Genomic DNA, 19,954 nt, shown 5'->3' on the forward strand with positions numbered 1-19,954 from the left:
ATATACCTGCCCAGCCAGTGTATATCCTATTATGCATGCTCAGTCTATGTGGGCACACTCACATATGCACGCTGGAGAGGAAACAGAATTGCAGTCTACACATAAGTGTCAAAAACTCTGCTGTCAGCTGACCGGGCTCCCAGCCACAGGGATGCACCATGCCCAGCCAGGGCTAGAAGTCCTACAGCTGAGGAGACACTCAGCCCCAGCAGCAGGGCTGCAGGGTGAAGCTGTGGTCTCCCGCCCAGGGAGCACATGAAGTGCCCCTACAGCTGGGAGCCCGTCAGCTGACAGGGCTCCGAGCAACAGGAACTTGCTTCTTGTTGGGGCAGGGGAAGCCCAGTCCTGCACCAGAAATGTCACAATAGCATCTAATGTACAGCCCCACAATCATGCCTCCTGCCATGCATGTGTGGCATGGCAGGAGGCACAATTGTTTGGATTGTGCATTAGGTCCCATTGTGCTTTTACCTGCCCATGTAAAAGGGTCCTCAGATGCACAAAGTGAAATAGAATTCCACCCTAGTATTTATCTAAAGGTAACTTGCAGGATGTTGCACTTTCTTTTGATGCCAAAATCAGATTCTAGATATTTATATTTACTACTTTTGTGCCTTTTAATAGTTATCAAACATCAAGTTGTTAACAGATAAGGGCAATTCTTATTAAGCTCAAAAGACAAAACCTTATAGTTTTGGAACTAAAGAACCCAAGTTTAATCCCATTGTCATATAAAATGGGAACAGTACATATCATATGTGATTTGTTCTGGAAAAAAAAAGCCAATGTAGTTGGCAAGAAAATGAATCTAATGTTCAAGTTATTTAGAACCTCAAAGAAAGGAACAAAGAGGGCTTTATAAATAGCTTTGCCTCGGTCAGGGTGCAATGTGACATATTCAGAGACATGAAAAGAGAAAAATCACAATATTCAGTAAAAATGAGAATAACTGTGAAGGACCTAGGTAGGAATTTGAATGCAAAGGCTAAGAAAAGTGGCTTGAAAATTCATCACTTTGAGGTAGCTGTCATCTTCTTGGGTCGGGGATCTTTGTAGCAATTTTGAAGAAAAAAATAACATGTCTGTACAAATTAAGCTGCAGATAAACATGATAACTTTAATAAAACTATATAAAATAAATAATATAATAATTAAATCAAATGTATAATTGAAATCAAATAATCTAATTTGTTAACAATAATACAGAATAAAGTGGACAAAGTAATTGTGTCAGAACATGAACAAAATTCATATTCATTATTTACACATGACTGTTTCCAGCAAAACATTAATCCCATATAGTGAAGAGGAAATCCTGCTTCCTGGCCCTCTAAAGCAACAGCTAGGTTCTTCAAGGTTACTATGGAGGAATTACCCAGTTAAGGCTTAGTTTTATACTGTAAAGCAGAGGACTTAAAACTAACCTACTAAAAAAGGGGAACAGTTTCCATCTTATGGTCCAAGATGGCACAGGTTGATTTAAGACAGCATTTCCTAGAAATTTGGATATCACTTAAACACACACGTTCACTTTAAATTTCATTGTACTAACTGCATAGTAAATAAGGAAGGATCTCCACCATATAAAAATGTATAAAACAGAAAAAGAATACTTATTTATAGAAGAAGAAAACCTTTTCCAGCTTGTGTCAAACAGAGTAAGGACTGTAATTTAGGGCACTAGATGAAGTTATTTTTGTTATCTTTGTACCTCGTATTATTGGGCTTTGTCTTGGAATTTTGCTGCCTAGGTTGGCAGACTGTTGGCAGACTCTTGGAGACTGTTCTTTCTCTTCTTTGAACTAATTTGAGAACAACAAAACTTGTTCTTCCTTGGTGAGATGATATTCAAAGAGAAACATACTTTTGTTGTTGTTGTTTACACATCATTCTATGGTTGGTGTTCCAGATAAACTATCCCACAACAGCTCTCCAGATCCATTATGCAAATGAGTGTATCCTCAGTTGTAGTTTCCAGTGCATTCGCTTGTGCACTATGCCTTTTCAGGCCGATTGGGTATGGTTGTCTCCGTGCAGGTCAGCAGCTCGCACTCCAACGGGAGTCTCTAAGGTCCCCAGGGGTTCTTGTCTGCCACAAACTGATGTTGAGGATTATTCCTGGGAGGAAGTTCTCAAGTCCTGCCTCTTCTGGTTCCCTCTTTGATCTCTCACTTAGGTCTTTGTCTTGGGGCTCTGCCTCCCCTACACTCTGCCTTATGCCAACCAGAAATGGTGTTAGGTCTTGGCTAAGGCCAACTCAAAATCAGTCAGCCATGCCTGGGCCATAGCCCCTATTTAATCTTGGTTCCAGTTCGGACGGTGTACCATCCTTGTCCAGGCCTCACATCAGCCTGACTCATCACTATGTGCATCCCGGGGCGCCTTCCTTCAGGGCTCACTCCTTCCCCAGGGGTTACTCACAGCTTTTAATATCCTTCCTCTGGCCTTGCAACATAATAACACAATTCAATTCAAGTTGAGCAGTGGGAACCTAGGTCAATTTAGCATATCAAATATCATCCTTTTTCCTGCAGTTTTGAAAATATATCTTTTTAAGACCACAAGAGATAAGCTCCACAAAAGTAACTAATATGAGATCAAGAGATGACTTTTTACTTGCTGTCCTCTGGAGTAACAACTTGGTTGTAAAAGAAGTAATTGCCTCTAATGTCCAAAACTTCATACCAAATTTCACCATGAATAGTGTCTGAATCACTATATTTTCTCCTATACTTTTATCTATATTTCCAGTCTCTCAGAATTTGTTAAAACTTTCTTGGTTCCTTTTACCAACAAAAAGTTGGACAACTAATAGCAAGTTGGGTTCCTCTGTTCTACAGAAGTCATCTCGTGGCAGTAGGACTGTCTCTAATTTTATTAATATTTTGATTAAGTAAACTTTATATTAAGAGAATGAAGAACAAGAACATTAGAAGTTTATCCCTATTACATTTCATTCAGATTGGTCTATGTCTCTCAGAAAATTATCATGGTGTAGCCTATAAAACTACAGCATGCTCCTGCATGAAGAAAGTATCTTTATAACATCAGCAAGTTTAAAAAGAATAATGCAGGCAGGCTTTAGATGCTTTAGCTGTTGCTATGTGTATAAACTGCTTTCTCAGCAAACAACAATTTTATTTTACAGTTTTAATCAATACTTCATAAGAAAATCTTTCTCCATTGACACCATGAGTTATCAAAACATTCTTCAGATGCAGGCTGTTTCGTTTATTAACTATCAGGGCTACAGAGCATGTAGATTCAATATGTGAAAAAGATTAGATCATAAACAATGGGAATTCCTTTTCATTTTTGCTACTCTCAGCACCCAAAATACAAATTTTTAATTTCAGAAGGTAAGATGGGGGTGGGGGGGGAGGGAGGCGTTTCTGTGAACCTAATACTACTGATTTGATTTAGTTTTTATTTACTTCAGATGGCACAACGCACTATTTCAAAATATACTTTTCATTTATCTGTATCTCAGAAGATAGCAGCTATCAATTTTCTTAAAATTTCTCCATCGAAACATATGAAATAATATCAAACTTCATAGAGAAAATCCATAGTAAAATTTTCAAAAGCACTTTGGAACCAAATTCCCTAGGGGGTTGACATATCTAACTCCAACATTAAGGCATTAATAAGATCTTCAAAATTCCTGCTCAGCTGCTAAGCAGAAGCCTAAGTTGCCTTGACACCTGCTTCTCAGATCTATATAAGTGACTTTGCTATGCTGCACAGAGCCCTTAGCTAATACTGAAAGAAGAATTCTCATATATGGTATTGCCTTACTTATCTTGCTTAACGATCCTCATAGAGTAGGCATTTTCAGAGGGGTGGCTGAATCCCAAACCCATTTGTATGTAATGTAGGAGACCCAGTTTCATATCCATCTTCCATCCCTTTCAGAACAAGTAATTGAAGGCAGGTCTTCTACTTTCAATATAAATACTCCAAAATATATTCTTGGATAGGGCCCTCTTTCTCTATATCTCCTGTTTAGTGAAACACCTAGCATGAAATGGAAGATTTCTGGAACCAACTTCCAAGAGAAGTGGTGCTGGCTCCTACCCTGGGGGTCTTTAAAAGGAGGCTGGATGAACACCTTGCCGGGTTGTTTGACCCCAGTACTCTATCCTGCCATGGCAGGGGGTCAGACTTGATGATCTGCTCAGGCCCCTTCTGACTCTACCAACTATGAAACTATGGAATAGATTCTGGACCCGGGGTCTTCTAATGTGTGTCCTAACCAGCAGGCTATAGTTTTTCTCACTTGATTAAGTGAGAAGTGGCTAGAGTTTTTTGTCTAGACTATAAATGACCTCACTTGGAATCCCAGCTCAAGATCAGGTAGAGAAGGAGAGATCTGAACATGAGTCTCACTCTGTCTACCTCAGAATTAAGGGGGTACTTCTTCCCTGGGTGGGGTTTTGACAGAAAAGTGGCCTAGCTTAGGCACCTAACTCCAGGATGTGTTAACAACTGTGAAATTTGAGTGAAAAGTGGTGCCTCAATTCTAACAAAAGTCATGTATAAAAATCCCATATGTTAAAGCTGTCCCTCTCTCAAGAATTTCTTCCTGGCTAACTAGTGTATCTGTATGCAATGAGAACTTCTGTGAACTTAGGAGTTAGGTCCTAATTCTTCTCCCTTACAGCACAGGGACCTTGAATGACTAATTTGTAACTGTGTGTTCCACTAGGCATCAGGCTGCCAAAAAGGCAGTGCAGCAGATTGCCACAATTTGTGTTCAATAAATACAGTATTAGCATAGGGGGTTTTTTTTCTTTTGAAATGAATAAAAAGAAAAATCCCTGGAGTTAGTAGAGTTATACCTGTGCAATCAAGATAAAGTGGTTTCATAGTGAACCCTACAGCATAAATTGCACTTGGACTTCCAACTTCTGTCACGCATAGCCTTTTAAAATTAGCCCGATTTCAATGAAGTTTTTTAGTGAATTGAGATTGCCTCTTCTAAGTAGCCAATCTTTGCAGGTCCCTTGGGTATTAGTGTGATAAGGGTTTCTCTGTAAACTATAAAAGTGCTTACCAAATCTTATTTTTAAAATAGACATTTGCAAAATTACAGGGGATTTTTTCCTTCAGAAGTCTCACAAAATTAAGATGCAAAGCTCCTAAGATGCAAAGTAGAGAAGTCTTACCCAAGCTGACACTTTCTCAGCTCAGATTTCCAGATGTGAACTGTTACACCAGTATGAATCATTCTTTCATCATAATGTTGTTTCCAAAGGGCTCAGTCTGTGCTAGTCCCGGAAGTGGGAAACTGACTGAGAATTTCACTTCTCTTACATGCCATTTACCAGCCTGACCTGAAACTGATTGTATTAGAATTGGTAGTTTTCTTTTATCTTGCTCATAGTGAATTTTTACCTTTTAGGGAAGGAGGACTGAAAAAGAGAAAGTGAGATGATGTGAGGTATGGGTGCTTATGGAAGAGTGTACAAGCCATGGCAAATTCTTAGCTTGGACAAATTGCCATACCTCCATTGCTTCTGATGGAGCTCTAATCATTTACACAACCTGAAGATCTTTCCCAGAGGAGCATCCTGAGAAAGAAGCAGAGGATTTTCACCACGTAACTCAGATATGCATTTAGCAGCCATAGCACTCACACAGAACCTGGTGAAATTCAAATTACTGTATTGGAGATTGTGGATGATCCAGAGGAATATCACTGTTGATGAAGTATTTGTTGCCTAACAAATAATAATCACAAAATACTTGGACTGGTGCTCCCTTTCTCAACTCACTCTATACACTAGGGACTTGTGCCCTTAGAGAAGAAAGGAAAAATGAAGCATATGAACTGAGAACCCACAGTGCTTATAAAACAAAGTGACAAAAGGTACTTTACTTATGTAAGTAGCAAAGTCCTAGAAAGAGTACACAAACACACACACACACACACACACACACGTATATATACACACATATACATATAAACTAAAGCTGGATAGAAACCAGCTATAAAGTTATTACACATTTGCACATATATTTAATTTGCATATTAATTTGCACTGGTCTAAGTTGATTGAACACTTAAGGTATGTATGTATGTATGCATATGCATATATGTGTGTGTAAGTATGTGTGTATGTATACATACACACACACACACACTCACTCACACACATACACATGCCTACATACATACATACCTTGTTAACTGTTCAATAAATTTAGACTTGTGCAAATTAACATGCCAATTAACTATATGTACAATTTAACTATTGCATCTTAAAAAAGTCCAACTGGGTATAAAGCTATTGCTCAAAAATGTGTAATAACCTTATAGCTGGTTTCTATCCAGCTTTAGTTTGCATGTGTAGACAGTCTGTTGCTGCGAGACTGCAGCCGCTACACTCTTCCAGCCATTGTGATCTCCCAGCTGTGGGGCACTCCATGCACCTGCATGGCTGTGGAAGTTGAGAGCCCCACAGGTGATAGGGCTCTCAGTCCTGGTTATTTGTGATGTACAGCTGGGACTGAGAGTCCTGTACCATCGAGTACAGTCCCAGCTGCACATGGACCCCATGCCTAGGAATGCCAAGCCATGGGAGTCTGTTTCTTGTCAATGCAGGGAGAGACCAGGATTTGACTCCCCCTACACCGACAATAAGGCATGATAGGTTCTAATGCGTGATCCCACAACTGCATCTCCTGTCATGAATGTATACCACAGTAGCAGGCATGATTGTGTGGATTGTGCATTAGATCCCATTGCACCTTTACCCGCATGTGTAGAGGGGGTCCTAGAAACTGCAGTCTTCACATTGTCTTCAGGTGACTTTGCAACAGCACATCTATTTCCCTGAAATAGATCCATCTCAACATAGAGATGTATCTATATACGGGTAAGTGAGTGTGCTTTGTTGAGATCAGCCACTTACACTTTGAGGAGTGATCTACTGTTCACCAGTTCTTAGGGCCTGACAGTTTGACATGGTAGGTAATCACTTATGATGTGCACTCCTCGTCTTGCCTGCCATGTCTTGATGAACATATGAAAAAAGAGGAAGGATACTTGATTTAATTCACCATTAACTCTTAGTGATATGTTGTTCCTTGGGGCTCTGCCTCCCCTTTCACCCCATCCTTGCATCAACCCAATATTACAGGTCTTACTCAGGTCTGCTGTCTTTGGAATACATGGTATTCCTGTCTTCACAATTGGTTTATAGTATGGCACAGTCAATAACCCATTTTTAACTCAGTCTTTGGGGCTTAAGTAAGTTACACCCAGCTGGGTTCAGCCCTCTAGGACCTTCTGTTGCACTTTAACTTTAGAAAGGAATCCAAAGGGGCACCTTCATCTAAGGATCCCAGGGGGATATCCCCCTTCTGTCACAATTAACTCACTGTTCATTTTCTTCTTCCTACAGGACAATGAGGATGTCCCGGCGCTATGGTTGCTGTTCATCACATCATCATCCCATGTTTACTGGACGCAGCTAAGTATTGAGACTCTTCTGAGTCTCTGTTTGGAAGACCAGCTGCCATCCCTCCTTTCTTCCCTGCTGGGCAGGTTCAAATGGGAGCCAGCTTTTCGGTCACTGCACTCCCTTCTCTCCGGTTCCCCATTCCCGGCAGGGATGGGGCACATCTTTATGATGTGATCAATTATCCCCAGCCTGCATCTGCCCCTCTGGAAGCCAGTACATCTCTACCCTCCATGCAGTAGGTGTTGGCAACAGCAGCAGCTCCAGCTGTAGTTGCTAGGCAACCAACCCTCACCATAGCCTGGCCTAACAATCCTGCCCCCAACCCCAAAGTAGGGGCTGCATGAGACAGGAAGCTTCTGCCTGACAGAGGCTTCTTCCTGGTGACCCTATTGCTGAATCCCAGCCCTCCCTCCACACAGGTGTGGAAGTTCAGGTAAGGGCTCCTCCAAGCTGTGAGCCAGGGACTCCCATTGGAGAAAACAAAGCCAGGAGCCATGGGAAATCCCAGCCAGGCCCGGCCCCACTTTATGCCACCACTGGTAGCTGTCTGCACTCCCAGAACTCAGGCTGAGAGCTGCAGACAAAGGGACTGGGATGGGCCACCACCACTCTGTGCCATCATGCGCAGCTGCCTGCCCATTGGAGACCGGGGCCAGGAACTGAATCTAGGACTCTGTGTGTGGCTCATGCAACAACCCAGCCATGCTCCCAGGACTTGGGCCAGGACCTGGGGGCAATGAGGGCTGTACCAGGTCCTGGCAGGGACATGAGCAACAGCAGTACTGTGTACCCACAGAAGGCCTGCTGCTCCTGCCCCAGTTATTGGCCCACGTGAACCTGCCCTTCATGTGCCACTTCTACCTGCTGGTGCAGGCAAGAGACCTGGTGGCATGCTGCCTGCCCTGCCTGTGGCTTCCAGGCCACCCACTATGACCGGCATGAATATGGGCCTCATCTGGCTACCTGGCCAAATTCCCCAAACACCTGGGCAGCTGTTAGAGCAAGGATATCTAGATGAACATAAGGGCAGGGGCATCCTGAGAAATGCTGAGAGCCCCATGTGCTTTGGTCCTGGTCATAATGGCAGCCTCAGGCCAGGGAAGTGAGAGGCACTTGAGCAGCTGCCAAGTTGGAAGGAAAGAAATTCCTTGGTCTCGGGCAGGAAGCAGGTGTCTTTTCCAGGGAAAATGCATCTCAGCTGTGGTCTCCAGACCACAGAGGCAGCAGCAGCCTAGGGCAGAGAGCTCTGTGCAGGGCTGCTGGACAGCAGACAGTAACAGAGGAAGGGGTTTCTTCATTTGCCTTTGGTAGCTGGGGCAAGGTTGCTGCCACCCCAGGGTTGGATTCTTCAGGATTATGAATGGACTTGAAGGCCGCTGCTGGACATGGAAGGAAGCATTGAGGGGCCAGGAAGTTCTGCTTACCTCCCATGCCCAGGCTTCATAGCTATAGATGCCTCTTTCCTCCAAGAACATGGCCGGTCCCTTTGGGAACCTATCTTCCACAGCACCCTCAGAGCATAAGACCTTATATCCCTCCTGCCAAGGCTTCTGTGCCCCACAGCAGCAGGGGGCAGAGGCTGACAGGGAGAGAGAACAGGACCTGACCAGTAAGTATTTATATCTGTTATGGTTAAACAACATAATTAGAAGCGTTTAAACAGGTAATTTTTAAGTTATATTTTTCCTTAATATCACCACAGCATGGGAGAATAAAAGTTTGGAAATGAGCTCATTAAAGAAAGGAAGGTAAACACTGAATACCAAATATTCAACAAAGAATGGACTTCTAAATATTTTTTTATCAATGTAGGTAGAAAAGCTGTGTATTTAATTTGCAAAGAAAGTGTGGCAGTTTTCAAAGAATACAATTTGAATTGGCATTTTGAGACCAAGCATGCATTCAAATATGAAAAATTGTCTGCCAAAGAAAAAGCAAAGAAAGCTGAGAAGATGGTTGCTGGAATGCAGAAAGAGCAAATCTTTTTTCACAAAAGTATTAGCACAGGATAGAATTATGAGAATGAATTATGATATTGCACACAAAATCACCAAGAAGAGGAAACCATTCTCTGAAGGGGGATTTGTGTAGGGATGTATGGTTGACTCTGCTGCAATTTGTTGCCCAGACAAGAATAAGCATTATGAGAACATTTGCTTGTCAAGGCAAACTACTGTGAGACATGTCAAGGTATCTCTGAGAACCTGGACCAGTGGTTGAAAAATAAGGCAAACAATTTCTCATATTTTGCATTGGCACTTGATGAGAGTTGTGATGTCAAAGACACAACCCAGTTGTTGATTTTCACTCCAGGTATTACTGAAAATGTTGAGCTCACAGAAGAATTGGCATCAATGCAGTCAATAAAAGATACAACAACTAGAAAAGATTTATTGGAGGCAGTAAATCAATGCATGTCAAAATTAGGAGTGCAGTGGAAAAAAATTGGTGAGTGTGACCACCAATGGAAGCCCAGATCTGACAGGCAAACAGTTTGGATTGCTGAAACGAATTCAATACCAAGAGAAAGAAACGAATCCAGAACAGAACATTATTTTTCTGCACTGTATTATTTATCAAGAGGTCCTCTGTAAAAGTGTTATAAAACTAAGCACTGTCATGGACACAGTTATGAAAATGGTCAACTACATTTGAGCAAGAGGATTAAACCACAGGCAATTTGTAACTCTGCTTGAGAAATCTGAATCTGAGTACACAGGTGTTCAGTATCATACTAACATAAGATGGCTTAGTTTGAGTAATGTTTTGAAAAGTGTCTGGGAACTGAGAGCCAGAGATTGGTTTATTTTTGAACACGAAAGGAAAAGATTTGGATTTCCCACAGCTGAATAATGCAGATTGGTTCTCTGATTTTACATTTGCTGTTGTTATCATGAGCTACATGAACAATCTGAATTCAGGACTGCGAGGGATGAGCTTTTTAATCATGAATTGCATTCCAGTGTCAAGTCATTTATGATGAAGTTACTCCTTTTCTCCCATCAGCTAGGAACCAAAGATTTCAGCCATTTTCCTATGTGGCGGCAGGTTGCTATTTGTAATCAAAACCTAAAAAAGTACCTATTGTTACTACTGAACTTGCATGCCGAATTTTCTCTCTGATTCAAGAATTTACAAATGATAGAAAAAGACCGGTCTTTGATCTCCTCATGTTTCACAGTTGATGTTGTCAATGCTCCATGTGACCCCCAACTCAAGCTTATTGACCTGCAATGTGATGCATTGCTTGCAGAGCAATTCAAATTAGTGCAGCTACCTAGGTTTTTTGCCTCTATCAATGAACAGAAGTTTCCAAAGATCAAGGCTCATGACCACAAGATGCTTGTGCTGTTTGGATCAACACACATACGTGAGCAAGCATTTTCTGTAATGAAAGTCAATAAATCAAATCTTAGATCTTTGATGAGTAATGACCACCGTGCAGCAGTGCTCCACATTGCAACAACAGAGATGGTGCCGGACTTGGATTCTCTGGTTAATGCACATGAAAGGGTTTATTCTTCCCATTGAGTGAGTTTTTTTCTTTAACTTAATTTTCAATATTGTAATGGGGCCCCTACCCCTTTACTAGAGAGTTTGGGTTGTTAAGGGTTTTCTTTCACTAGTAACTTTTGCTCTTTCATGTCACTTTCTTTCTCCCCCTCCCACCCTGACTCCTGCCAGTTCAGGAAGAGTTTTACCTGCTTGTCTCTTTCTTTCCTTACGCACACACACACTCCTCACGTGGTTTGGGTTAATGAGCTTCTGGTTATAAACAGGGTTGGCCTGCAGTCCAGAGGAGAAGGGAAGCAATACAACTTGGGCAGAAGTGGAGGAGTCAGGTGACCAGCTGGCATGATGTGAAGCCCCAACTCCAGGCACAGAGGCAGAGGACTGGCAGGAGTTCAAAAAGGAAGGAGCTCCCTGCAGAGATGATGACTGACTTGAAGAGTAACCCAGAGAGACACTGAAGCTGGAGAGACCAGCAGCATTGTACTAAGGAAGCAAATAAATTCCAAAGCTTTTTGGTTTCATTTTTGGTTGGGACTTGAAGCAAGCTGCCCAGAATAAAGTAAACCCATGTTAGGATATTTTCCTTTGATGTCCAGAATGGTGGATCAGCCATGACCCAGTAGGCCGAGTTGTGATAGAGGAGAGGGAGAGACCAGACAGAGGGAGAGGGAGGACAGAAATCAAGAAAGGGAGTCTATATGTGTTCCTCACCTTTTGGAAGTACTAAAGTACAGTGCAGTATGGGTGGTTACTGCACTGTGCACACGGTGTGTGGTTAGATTTTGCCACTACATCACCGTAGTGGTATGCTATACCGCGGGAATACGCCATTACGGCAACAAAGCTGGCAATTATGTATAGACTCATGTGACTGCTACATCACTGTAGCACACTGTAATGTGTCACTATGTCACTGTAGAGTGATGTGTAGATGCACCCTCTGAGTCTGGCTGGGAGTAGCCAGCTAAGCGTGGGATGAGAACAAGGGATTGACTCTGAGCTCAGCAGAGAGGGGCCAGCTAAGACAGAAAAACATTGCTGCAACCTGGCTTGGCAGTTATGCTTTAGCACCATGCTACACTGCATCTGAAGCCTGGATTCCTATATAGTGGACTCAGAGCTAATAGGCACAGCTAGAGCAAAAGTAGACAGGAGTGGAGAGGATCCCATCCAGACAAGGGTAACCTAGAGTCTGTTCCTGTGATGAGATGGTCCCTAGTCAACATATTCCATCAGGTTGCAGCATGTAAGACCACTGGTGGGGATGAGTCAGGGGGGGAATGGGGTAACCAACTGAAATAGATTCAGAGGTTTAGTATACCATACCCACACTTTGGGCAGCATACAGCATACAAGTGTAAGGCTCTATTTTGAGCTATTATGCAATTGCCTTTACATACACTGCTCAAAAAAGCAGAAATCAGGACAAAATTACTTTTTGAAATAAAATTAAAATCTTTTATAGTAGACAATCTTTGTTAAAAATGGCTTCTGAAGTCATTTATATGTGTGGCCCTCAACTCAATCAGTTTGGCAGTGTTCTTGGGGAGGTCTGATGCCTCTGAACCCCCCACTGATTAGTTGAGGGTGATGGGGCAGGTTGTTAGAGGGGGTCACAACCCTTTGCTACCTGTTAGGGTCATACCTATGCCTCATGGCCTAGAGGGCAGAAGTTCTGAGGCTACAGGGGCAGGCCATGTACCAGGACGGCAGGCCCTGTGAAAGGGCAGTGTTTCTCAGTCAAGGGGTGGATCTTCTAATGTCAGGGAACATGTGATGGAGACAGGATTCTGGGACCAACATGGCAGTTTCGTGTCAGGTGGGAGGACCTTCTTATGTAATGGACCATGTGACAGGATGGGACTTCCAGTTCCAAAACTGCAAATTCCCCTCCCAAAAGGAGTATGTCCAGAGCAATGGGAAGGGTCTTCTGGTGACAAAGGTCGGGTTTAGGGAGCAGGAGTTCACACACACACACACACACACACAGCCAGGGGGCCTGGCTCCTGTCAAAGGGTGGGGCTTAGCAGTTTGGCAAAGGGTGTATCTTTGTGGCCCTCAACAGCTCACCTAAGCTCATTAAGTGGTCCTCCAGCTGAAATAATTGCCCTTCCTTGAGCTAGATCTCTCGCATGTGTGCTCCCTCTCTCCCTTTCTCTCTCTCTCTCTGTGTGCACGCACCCCTATTTAAAGGATATAGAGGGCCTGTTCCAAAGTCAATTGAAGCCAAAGGGACGACCAATTTCCTTTCTCTCTTTCTGTATGTGCGTGCGCACACACATGCGCGTACACACACACACACACACACACACACACATCTATTTCAAGGAAATAGAGGGCCTGTTCCAAAGTCAATTGAAGCCAATGGGAAGACCACAGTTTCTAGTTCAGTGTTAGAGATATATCCTGATTTCCTGACAGAGAAAGAGACCTACTTAGTTTCCTTGTGACTGCTGTCGAATATATTCAGAAAATATAATAGAAAAAAAAATCCATAGAATAAATGTGTTTCCTAAAATAAAAGTTAAAAAAGAAACAGTTGCAATTCCTGCTTGTATTTAGTTAACAGCTAAATTATCTAAAGAAAAATGGGTCAGTAGAGAGTGGGACTGAAAATGAACAAATCATTAGTATAACTTTAAAAAACAACAGTACTTGTGCCTACATGAACTCTATAGTAATAATCTGGAGTCTTTGTTATATTCCTTTATCTTGCACCCTTCCTCTTACTACTGAAGTAAGAAAACAGTTGCTGTTGTCATCTGTTCTGCTGGGTCAAGCTGAGGTTTTCCTCTGCAGTGTGTAAAAGCAGTTGGGAACCCTGCAATATGCCAGCATAACTCCACACTTGCTTCCTTGAATCTCTTGGGTATAAGCCACCAGACTGATTCAGCAGTGTTTATGGCAGGCTGATGGCAAGGAAACAAAGATCTGCCTATGGTAACCTACCTTTTTCTTGGAGGGCAATATTGAGTTCACAATATTCCCTGCTTCTCACTGGACTCCCAGAAATATATTTTGAGGAACCCATGCAGCTATTCAGTTTAGTTCCTTAACTCAAATAGAAGAGATAACTAAACATCCTTTCCTTTTGTGTGCATGCTGTACAGTTTTGATTGTGTCAACCCAGCATATACACTGACCCCATAGTTTTAGGTAAAACAACTCTTTGTACCCCCTATTTGACAGTATTGTACACCAGCAGCGGGCAACCTGCCCAAGCTGCAGGCTGGAATAACCATACATTGAATATAATAATGTAGATCAGAGGTCAGCAACATACCACCTGGGGGGCAGATCTGGTCTGTGTTGCCTCTGGATTCAGCCCATGGAGCCAGGGAACTTCAGCAGTATGCTGATGATGGGAGGCTTTAGCACCTTTCTAGAAACAGGAGGCTTCTTGCACATGGGTGGCAAGGAGCTGCACTGTATGTTGCAGAACCCTGTTCTGCATCACTATGTTTAATGTATCTGGGAAGGTCAACCAAAAATCAGGAGTTATGGCATAATTATCAGGGGGCCTACTTATAGGTTGACCCTGTGTATCAATCAAGTATTATTTTCATTGTTCTTTTTGAGGAAAAACATTTGATTTACAATCAGAACTCTATTTTACAAAGTTAGTTTTGTACACAGCTACATAAACACCTGTATTCTGTAGACTAAGGCTAAATGCAGAAAATGGGGAGCTTAAGGAGAGGTTGAATCAGGTTAAAAACAGCTATCTGATCTAACCTGGTTTATCCAGGGGTGCACCTTATACTTAGACCCAGTCTCAGTGATCAGAAATGGATCTAAGCAATTAACAGTACAGTAATTCTGTGCGCACAGACTGGCCTAAAAGTGGTGAAACCTAATCTAAGAAAGACCTGAATAAATAAAGTATCAATTTAATCAATGTAGGTTAGACCAGGTCATCTTATTTTTGTACAGTCACTTGTGCAGCTCAAAGGCTGGAAAAGCCCAGCTGCTGGTCCCAGCCCTGGGGCTGTGCCTTTCCTCCTTGCCTCCCTGGCACCAGGCTATTTTTAGACCCACAGCTTCTTGCCTCACCTCGTGGATCAGCCAGCCCCTCCAACCCCCCATCCCACAAGCCAGTCCCAGTGCCAGTTTTATCACTGTTTGCCGATCAAATAAGTTTCAGTGGAGGGAGGGATGGGAGGGTAGGTTCATCAGAGGGAGGTTGGGGGGGTAATAGCCTCTAGTTCCTCCCAAGCCCTCCTGTGAACCGTGCAAGTGCCTGTGATCCCACCAAAACACCAGCAACCTCCCACAAATGCTGCCTACCCCCCATCCCCCTGGTCATTCCTGAAGATGCCACCTGCCCCCCATTCCTCCTGATGATCCCTTTCCCCCATCGCCCTCACGGATCCCACCTGCCCCACATCCCTCTGCAGATCTGATGCTGCCTGCCCATATTCCCAATCACTCCCATTCTCTGGTGGTTTCCACTTGCCCTCCCCCCATGGACCCCAATCCCTCCCCTGAGCCTGCTTGTTCCCCCCATCCCAACTTACCTTAGATCAGGTAGCCATTTTGAATATGATCTAACCACCCCCCTGAACGGGTGCACTTCAATTATTTGATAACTTTTGTTTTGTTTTTACTGAGATGACAGATGATGTTACTTTTCTATTATGACTCATGTCATTCCAAAGAACTTTCTGCAATGAGACCCACTTGTCACAGAGGCAGTGTTGGCAGCAAAGGACACTTAACAGTCAGTAACTCCAGAATGTGAAAGTAAGTGTCATTATACACAGTGATTCTTTAGCCTAAGGGCCTTGCACAAGTCTGTTACTGTACCAAACAAGTATATTGCAGCCAAAGCCTGAGCTGCTCACAAAAGGGTTGGTAGAGACCAGGAAAAAAAACACAACTTGTCACTAGAAATCTAATCTCATGCTTTGTTTGTCTAGGAAACACTTTATCATGACTACCCCAAACTGATTATCTTAAAAGCAAGCAAAAAAAGCCCAGCAAAGGCTCCTTTCTATGTGATCCGCAATCTCACAAACCCACTTTTTTTTTTTGCTTCTGAGCTATTTCTCTTAAAAGTTTGATTTAAAGAGCACTTGCCCTCATTTTAACAAACTTTGTCAAATGTGTTCGTCTTGGAATTGCCCTTATCTTAATGAGACACCCAAGGATTCTTGTGAATAAAAAAAATGTTGTGAATTCTTGAAAAGGATTGATGTTTGTCCTCAGTGTGCTGGAATGTATTTGCTTCCCACTGTGTAAATAAAATGCAGTGTCTTGTTGACTGAGGGTTATAGCTGATGCTAGGCTGAAGCTTTTTGAAGCCTTGTTTCTCTTTGGAAACAAATCTTAGGTCAAGGTGATGGTGACCTTTTCTGTTTTCATTTTTGAGTTTGGAGAGGCTGTGGATATATCTGAATTTTCAGGGAGATCTTTAAAAGATGGTTTTTAACCCAAGCACATTTCCTTTCTGATTTACTATATATGCCAAGGTTCCTAGGCCCTTCCTTTTTTCCATCTGCTTATGCTTTTTCAGATAAAAAAAGGCATCTCAACACCTGTTTGCACTAGTTCTCAATATATAAGTTAGCCTAATGGGAAAGCAATGGGCTTTCTTCATTCATTGGTCTTTATTGACTCTTGTGCCTTCTTACAGTACCTGCTGTTTTTTGCCCTTTCACTCTTGTTTTTGATGAAGCTTTCTCTCAAGTAAATCACATTTCCCTCCACCATTAGAGAGACAGTGCATGAGTATGTAGAGTTTTGCACATTGCTACTCCCATAGGCCAGCAGCCCACAGCTGTAAGGATCTAAACCAGGGGTGGGCAAAATGAGGGTGGCCCACCAGGCCATTCTATCTGGCCCTCAAGGCCCTTAAAAAATTTAGTAAATTAATATTTATCTGCCCTGGGCTGCCTGTCATGCAGCCCTCAACGGCTTGCCAAAACTCAATAAGTGGCCCTCTGCCCAAAATAATTGCCCACCCCTGAACTCAGTGCTGGGACTTAAGAAATACACTGATCCTTATCTATGGCCATTTGTACACACCACAAAATTGGTCTTTAAAGCCGCTCAATGCCCTTTTGCACTGCTGTAATGGTGCAGCTGTTTACACATGTTGGTGGCATAATGTGCTTTAAATGACTTTGGGATGCAGCAAAATAAAACATGTCCAAGGTGTTTTAGTTTGCTACCTTACAGCTGTGGAGGGAAGCACCAGGTCCCATGCAGCTTAGGGGCTCTGCAGGCAGCCCAGCAGCAGCCCATGCAGGCAGGCTCCACAGAAGGGGGGAAAAAAAATAGTGGCAAGCCTGATCTTTTTTTTCTCCCCAGAGTTTGCCTGCCTGCCTGGGGACCCACTACTTCCCTCTGTGGCTGCAGTGTCCCCTGGGACTGCTTGAGCTGGGTGCCTGTACACTGGTGCTACCTGGAAAACACCACCGCTGCCCTGGAGGGAAGCACCAGCTCCCCCTGTCCCGCTCAGGGACTGCTCAGCCTCCTGGCAGCTCGCCCTCCCCTCCCCGCCGCTGGAGAGGCAGATAAGGATCGGGCCCGACCCTTGCATACACACCACGAGGTTTTACTTCACCCTAAATTGAAGTGCTATTTTTAAAAACCCACTGCTTCAATTTAGGGAGAATTAAACTGAAGTAAACCTTGTGGCATATACAAACAGCCTAAGACCCTAAGTTTCCTTAGGCATAAACATCACTGCCAAATCCCATATTTTAAACAGGCTAATCATTTTACAGCACCACAGAATTACACAATTCAGAACTAAATCTATAATACTTCTGGATCATATCTGACACAAAGTTACTATCCAGCGAGCTAGTCCTATGCAGATAGGAGTCCCAGTTGTCATCTCTGTTAGGATGAAGAGACAGAAGGGAGAAATTGTCCTCTGCACTGGAAGTCCAGCTACTGTTGCAGGCCTTTCCATCAACTTTAAAAGGAATCAGATTGAAATGCAAACTCACATTCAGTAACAGTATTCAGGATCTGCCTTTCCCTATGAAAAAAACAATCTTTCTTTTCCCTTTTATGAGCTTCATAGTCACATCCTACTTTCTTTACTGATGTACTACTATTTTTGCAAGAACTGGATTTGTGCAAATCTGTTTTCGGGGTTTTTTTATATCACATACTGGAAAACAGCACTTAGTAGCATAAAACTGAAAGTCTTAATTACTCACTCATTAGCCAGGTGATGGGCAAAGTAGGAACAAGAAATAACTTATACACAAGCTTAGAGACTGCTATAAATGTTGCAAAAGAAAAAAGGATTTTTACATTTAAAAAAAAATCTAGACCATACCTCTGTACCAGGAAATTTTTTAATAGCTGTATTTATTTTGGGAGAAAGGTAGCAGAAAAAGGAGAGATGAGACAATGGAAGCCGAAAGCAAAGACATAACTTGTATCCTTCCATGACATCATCTGTATGTCTAGCTGGACAAGAAACAACTGTAGCTCTTCTGAATGAGTCAGCAGTTAACCAAAAAACTTATAAATGGAAAAGTAATTATTTTATTTATTCTGGCACACTGTGTTTTCTTAAATCTCTGGCACACACCAGGTGACAATAAAAGCAAGACTTTAAAAGCTGTCATTTGTGGAAGTCTCTTTTTTTTTTACTCTCCCTATTATTCAGAAATGATGTATAGCATCATTTCATTTTACCCACCCTATTATTCAAAAATAGTTTTGCTGGCAATTATTCTCCAGAAAAAGGAACCCATTAGTTCCAACGAAGAGCGGTGTGAAGCCCAAACCAATTACTTTATAAATATGGTAGATCTTAAATTGAGGAAGAACAAAAGCAATTTTATTAGATTATCCTTTTATTGCTTTTGCATTAGCTGCTTAGAATGCTTTCATCCTAAAGACATGAGACAATTGGTACACATTGTTTCACAAGATTTTTTTTTAATTATTTGACACCTCTATTAAACTGTTAACAAACTGGAATAAAACACTTAAATTGCATGTATACATTTAAAAAAGAATCTTCTATCAAATGATTGAACAAATGCATTTTGCTCAGGATCATAGGAAAGCCAAGCCTAGAAATAGTGGTTTCCAAATTTCTCAGTTTACTAGATGTCAGGAAGCAGAAGTCAGATCCCCACACATCTAGCAACAAATATGCAAAAAAAAGTTGCTAACCAAACAGTTTAATCTTAGCTGCTGTCTTCAACTGCAAGAGCAAGATCTGTGGCTTCAAATTCAAAATAGTAACAAATGAGTAAATGAAAATGATTAGTGGTGCATAAAATCCAAAATCAGTATTTCATATCACTTAATGCATTCCAGTCTCAATTAAAATTACATTTAATTTTACCATAGCTGATGCAGAATATATGCTAGTTGTGATTTCCAGTCAAAACCTATGAGTTAAGGCTAGTTTTTATTTTAAATAGGACTAAGTAATTGTCCCTTTTGCAAGACATGCATGTGTGTATGTGCATAAGGTATATAAAACCAAGTGATTTAGTAATGCAATGTAAGTTAGTATTTCTCAAAAAACATGTATGTGGTGTTTTTCTTTCTTAAATTTTATGACAGCTAGGGAGCACTTTTCTGATGAAAAGACAGACTATTGTGTGCATCATTATCGTTTTTCTTTAAACCATTGCAAAGCCAGACCTTTTCTCACAGCTGTATTCATAGCCCAGTTACCACTGCACACTTCCTGTCAAGAGAGCTAAGTCTATTTAGAGACTGTTACTGGATTGGAGGAGTACTAGAAAGGTATAGGACACCATATTGCTCTGAAAATGAAATTCTAGCAGTAAGCAGGTCAGGGAATCCAAGTGAGACATGGAGCTTAATCTCTTTGTCGCACCTTACACTGTGAAATGGTCAGAAAGGGAAATGCATGAGTGGTGCTCTCCATACTGTGTGTGAATTTGCAAACAGACAGTTTGTTTGGGTTCTGCTACTTTACACACAGTGTTATGCTAAGCTCAAAAGTCGTATTTGTGTCAAAC

This window comes from Crocodylus porosus, unplaced genomic scaffold (assembly GCF_001723895.1).
Source record: "Crocodylus porosus isolate Cpor-Errol unplaced genomic scaffold, CroPor_comp1, whole genome shotgun sequence".
In the NCBI taxonomy this organism is placed as follows: domain Eukaryota; kingdom Metazoa; phylum Chordata; order Crocodylia; family Crocodylidae; genus Crocodylus; species Crocodylus porosus.